Source organism: Morone saxatilis, unplaced genomic scaffold, assembly GCF_004916995.1.
Source record: "Morone saxatilis isolate NCDOM2014 unplaced genomic scaffold, NCSU_SB_2.0 Contig14, whole genome shotgun sequence".
In the NCBI taxonomy this organism is placed as follows: Eukaryota; Metazoa; Chordata; class Actinopteri; family Moronidae; genus Morone; species Morone saxatilis.
Window position 1 is genome coordinate 22,789,559 of NW_023339696.1, and position 6,297 is coordinate 22,795,855.

The 6,297-nt window shown below is 41.4% G+C and overlaps 1 protein-coding gene across 1 annotated transcript in view; it reads left to right on the forward strand.

The window, feature by feature from the left end:
• Positions 1-6,297, forward strand: part of LOC118322853 — a 10,966-nt gene that overhangs the window by 1,077 nt on the left and 3,592 nt on the right. The window lies entirely within an intron of this gene.

Consider the following 6,297-nt stretch of genomic DNA (forward strand, 5'->3'; position numbering starts at 1 on the left):
CAGGTCTCCAATAAAGGCCTGGTCTGGATTTTATAGACATGATCTGAATGTATAAAACATCTTAAAACCCACCTGGTCCACTGATCAAAAGAATCAAAGGCTTTCATTAAAATTAATCTGAGTTGTTAATATTACCACGTGAAGTCAGCTGCTCACTGAACGACATTCACGTTCAAGTGTCATGGCGTTAGCATAGAGAAAAAAAAGTACGACCTGAAATTTACTGGAAGTTGTCAAATTTACTTAACAAAACTCAAAAGAAGCAGTACAGTTAGAGATTTGTCCCAAATAGAGGCCTGTCCCCTAAGAAGGCAGGGGGTTCAGTGATTTAAGCAAATAAACGCCCGGACTATTAATAGAAGTGTTATGGGAACATTGAATATGTTTGATTTGGATGGTAAATGTCTTGTTTGTATGCTTGTACAAAATCATATCCAGACAACGACGTGCTATGACTGTGCCTTTTATTGATGGCTACATAACTAGAACCAGAGCACTGGATACCGTACATTGGTATGCAAAACTTACACTGAGCATGCGCAGGGAAGGACTCTGTATAGATAATAACAAATCACACTCAGTTATATCTAGCATCCAGTGGGGGCAGTGTTTGCATCAAATACTGTCATTAAATCGAACATCCAGCATAGACTTCAGCGCTACACTTGTTGCAGGTAACACAGAAGAAGAGAGTGGAGATCGGAGGAAAGGGAGAAAGGTATCCCTCCGCCACGTGGAGAGGAAAGACGCGAACCATTTCCTCCACAGTAGAGTTCAACACACGTTATTCGTTACTCCAAGGCTTCTTCCCGTTGGTTTAACACCTCTTGGATCGTCCCACTCTTTCTTCTGTCATTACTTCTTAGCGTCGAACAGTCTCAGCGCTGAAGTCCCGTGGGGATTTCAGGCTGTGTTGGAGGGAGAAACGCGGACGAAGAAGAAAGTTGTGGTGCTTGTTGCAGGAAAAGCAGGGAAAACGTACAAGATGAATTGCAGTGTGTGAAAACCGGAGGAGTAGTGGTGTGAAGACATGGACATTTTTGGAGGGAAATAACTTTTTTTCGTCGCAAAGGACATTTGATCGTCCGGGTGGTCGGATGTATTCTGGGCTTTCGGTGAAGCGATGGGCGGTTGGAAGAACAGGGTAGGCGACAGTACTGTGTTTGTACTGGTTTCTGCACAACGTATGAGTTGAAAAGGCATGTTGTTGGTCACGTAAGGGCCGATCATGTTGGCAGCAGACATTTTTAGATTTTACATTTTGTGTGCTGGTTAAGAGGAGCAAAAGGCACTCTTTAGGAGATGCCCCCAAAGAAGTGTATTGATTACTAACTGGGAGGCTCTGGCCCATTAGCTGGCAGGATCTCCAGGGTTTGCTAGAACCAATTCTGGTCGTTCTTTGCCTATCGGACAGTACTCGGGGACCTCTAGTGATCAAGACTAGGGTAAAAATCTGCCGAGAAGGGTTCCCCTTTTATACGTAATCCTACATGGGATCTGAGTGAGTATGTGAACTGTATATTGATCTTCATCAAATATGCTTGTGTTGTATCATAGAAGGGAATAGTATTGCATATCACGGTATAATGTAGACAAAGAAACTGAGGAGAGTATCAGCATTTCTGAACGAAAGGGAGGTGCACAAGGAAGACCATAAAGCAAAGTTACAAGGCGCCTAGAATCACTGATCAGGCGTGGTGAGCCACGCCGCTGTGTTGGACCACACCCAAGAAACGAGCACATCGGCTGTCTGACTGTAAGACGAAGATGTCATAAAAAAATGTGAGATGTGAAGACGAAAGTGAAGAGATTGGACGACAACTTTATGCAAAAGTTCCTCCAACGCCTGGAAGTGGTTCTGTAGTAAAGAGAGCGAGACTCACCAGGCCGTCACTCTCGGAGGAACCCCGGAGGAAGTATGTGCCACAGTTTGTTTGTTTGTTCCCTAAAAGTCTGCCAGTTTTACAGAGAATATTATCAAGGTGGATGGTATGACAATATGGAATCAGTTGGAGGAAGTAAAGTTAGTGGTTAGAACAAAGTGTGGTCCCTTTCGGTAATTCATAGTGAGGAGGGCTGTGCAGTTGGTAGAACTTAAGTCTGAGGGGTACCATAGAGTGAATCGGTACAGCTGAGTGGATCAGACGTCTGGGTCTGTTGTTGATATTTGATAACCCTGTTAGAAGGTTGTTGGAGATGTTTTTTCCATCATCGTGAATCCGATGGATGTTGCTCAATGTCACTCCCTTTATTAAAGCCTATGACACGTTTAAGCAGTGAAAAGAATATGTTTTGTTTGAATATTTTGATTTTGTAGTTTAGTCATTTATTGTTAATTGAGTAAGTAAATTAAGATTACTTGTACGTCGGATATGGGATGGTTCTCATTGCATTTCGCGCAACTTATTTAAAATGTGTTAAAACAGAGATGCTTTAATCTGGAAATGTAAAAATAATGTAAAGATTGCATTTTGATGTTACCACTTAGATTGGAAGCGTGACTTGTTCTTCAAAGGACAGCTGGACTCGGTGATCGATAAAAACAATACACAGTTTGTTGACATTCAAAAGCGAGCCTGAGATCACGTTTGGGGGTCTTATATTAAAGAAAAATTAGTCAATGGAGTTACAGAATCTGTTGAACTTCTAATCAGGTTAGTGCTTAAGGAATACTGCAGCAATTGTATCTTATTTTTTGATGTTTGGTTTAATTTCATGTGAATGAATTGGTGTTAACTGGTTAACGTTACTGTATTTTATGAAGGATGGTGGTTGTTCAGGATTCGGTACGGGTGTTTACGCTTTAATTTAGCAGGTGTTATCGGAATGAAGCTAAGAACTCTTTCTTTAAGAGTTGCATTATCATTGTTTGATGCATTGCTAAGTTGGCGATTTCAGCTCGAAGCTCTCGCTGTGTGGGCAGGTTCAGGACCATGCAACTGGACGCTCTGCTTAGATGAAAACTTGCATTGTGAATGTTCTGTGATGGCGGTAGTGGTTAGACGAGGTGTCCCCGCGAACTGCTTCGTCCTGTCTTGTGCTGGAAGATGGCGCGGTAGGCTAAACACAGAACATTAATATGTGGGACCCTGTAAATATTTAAGAGCAGTCTTTGTGTGATGTCAGTGTTATTTTCATGATTCGCTTCCTGTGTGTATCATGCCTTCTGAAGTCTTCAACTAATAACTGCGCTGGGCAACAGTGATCACCCTTAATCATGTATGCATTACAGGGGCTGAAGATGACTCGTCTCTGGCTCCTGGGTAGTTCGGGACGGCTGGGCGTCCTCTCAGCCAGTTAATGGTCAACGTAGCTTTGTCATGTACACGGGGCACCACGATGGGATGTGCGCTCGCAGTCCCATCCTGGCCTCAGGATTTCGCGCGCAGTCTGTGGCAGACGGATTTATGCGTTGGGCCGCGGGCGTCGTATTTCTTTCAGCAGAGACCTGGAGAGAATGCTAGCCCCGCGTACTCCATTCGCGTGGGTGCCCTGGTGAGGTCTAACAGGGTCGTCATCAGTGGTTGAATGGTGCAACGTGTGGGGAAAAGGGTGAAAGAAGCATCGTATGTTATCAAGCGTCCCACCCACTTTCAGAATTGACCTGGCGACGGACCACGATATGACCCGCCTGGTGGCCGCCCAATTAAGTAAAGAGCGGAGGAGTGGAGAATTGGTGTCTGGATCCGATGATCGGAAGTCCTGAGCATCGCCTGCGGTACCAGTCAAGCCCACGTCCAGACTCTCACACCGCTTCAGGTGGATGTGGCGGTGCATACGGCTTACAAGGTGAGCTCTGGCAAGCGTGTGTAGTGTCTAGTATGCTTCAAATGATAGTTGTGTGTATATATTTGTATTACAAACTACTTTACTGTGTGTGTTAAGTAAAAAGTCGGTTGCTATATATATCTAAAGTCTTTCTGTCTTGGTTAGTTTGGTGGTGGAGTGAACCAGAGGTGTGAATGTATGCTGGAGGTGGAGGTAGTGTTGATTCTGGAAGGGTTGCTGTAGATGAGCTGCGTGCCGAAGGTGAGCTTAATTGGAGTTTGGTATGTTTCCATTTAGACGAAAGTAGGTATGACGGAGTAAATGATTAGACAACGTAGTGTTAAGATGGCAGGTATTTCGTTGGTTGAGTTGATTCTACAGTTAACGTTAGTTAACTGTCTTTCCAAAAAGTAATGGCTAAGATTTAGTTACTCAGGTTACAAGCATTAGTTAAAAGTACTAGTTACTTCAGAAGAGTAACTAGTTTACTAGAAAGGTAAGCGTAGGTCTGTGGTATGCTTCAAGTATAAAGGTGTTTTAAATGCCAAGAGTGCCGCGCCGCACCTCCGCCCCTCTTTTGAATCGGAGGACTTAAGATTATGTGCGATGCCAATTATTTATTGATAAATCTGGAATATTATAATGAAATGGACACATAATGTGTGGGGCGTAGTATGCAACTAGTCAGGAAAACATAGTGTACACAATCTAGAACTATTTAATGTTGGCTGTGGTGACAAAGTGAGACTAGCCTCGCAAGTCAAATGCATGTTATGTAGATATTATGTTTTATAGTAGTGATCGATACAATAACGGAGATATTTATTTGCCCCTCTATACAGGCCACAGGAATGGGCAAATTAAATTTATGCTTGGTTAAGCACTTATACGCCAATAAATAAAGGACAAAATACACATCGTTTGTGTGGCAAATAAAACAAAGACAGACATAGTTGGTTAAGATGTGATGACTTGTGTTTGTGTATTAAGTTGTATTTTGTGTGTAATTCTTGCCAAACGTCTAGTGCTTCGATTTGCTTTTACCATGAGGAATTTTACCTAACCTCAGGCCAATCGTCAGCATTATGTTGTGTGGTTCGGGTGCAGCCCAGCTATTAACCAGAGGATGAATCAGTAAAGGCTGGAGAAGTAACGGTCATTTCGTCATTCATTTTTGCAGTATTAAGCTGAGGACTATTTGTGATATTAGTGGTACATGTTTTCAGTTATTATGTAGTAAGAGCTTTTGTTAGAGATATCAGCTCATTATAAATATCAAGAGTAAACCACATATGTTTAGTTTTATAAGTTTCTGAATAGAAAATGTATTAATGTATGTAAGTATCACAGTGTAAGACTGAGGTGTTGGTGGATACACGGTTGTGGCTCGCGACGGTTAACGACTGGTGTGAAAGTTTTTGCTAACCGTACAAAGAAAGTAAATTATGATCATGTCATATAGTAAGGAGCAGTTAGTGTTATAGTATTTTAGAGATGTTGTAAGTGGTTGAGGTTTGACTGGCTGCTTTTTAATTTCCTTAAAATATGTAATATTGTTACTAATTAGTCCAAATCTTTGTCCAGAGTTACAGTGTTGGTAATAGGTCACCCGTAAGTCAGTAGTAGTGTTAGCATTGGATTATTTAGTTGAGGATCCTACTAAAGTGGTAGGTAAGTGAGGAAGTATGATGCATTCATAAGTGATGAAGATGACATGTGTTTGGTGTTGTAGAGGTTTTATGAGTAGAGTTTAGTTAGTGTCGAGGAGTGGGTGTGTGCCCTGTCCCTGTGTAATGTATCTAAGAATAAGAAGAACATCATCATTAATATAATCAGTTCTTAAATCGTACAGTGAGTTGGTTGGGGGTGATTATGTATGTTACTTGGTGAATCGTTTAAGGTAGTGTTTGTTTTGATGATTAACGTATTGTTGTATTAATCCACCCTAATATCTGACTTATCTCAACATTCTTGCCTTTGCTTACGCCGTTGGCTTAATGAGTTGGATGCACTGTTTGTCATCTTTCTCATTGACAGAAACCCAAGCTCCAGCTGGTGGTTTTGATTATAAAGTGCATTCTCAGTAAGGATTAAATTAAAAAACCCACAGACTTTCATTCCAAACTTCGGCTTAGGATTGGTTGCTCAGCAATAGGATCATGTTAAGGAGGTTGGTTTGGAACGCTGCCTTCACTCCCAATTGAAGTAAGGAGCCTGGAGTTAGGTTTTAGTTTTCACACGACATATTCAAGTAAATTTTAAATGCTCAAATGTGACCCACTCCATCTTAACGAACTTAAAATACATGTGCATGTCCATATTTATGAAATTGAATATTATAATGAATGGCACATAATGTGTTTATCATTTACAGAAAACAATGTACACAAATCTACAATATTTTAATGTCTGTGGGACAAAGTGAGACTAGCTCCAAATAATGCTGTAGTAGATTTTTGTTTATATGTGGATCGATACAAATAACACAATGATGTTTTGGACTTTTGATATAATTGCCCCTCAACAGGC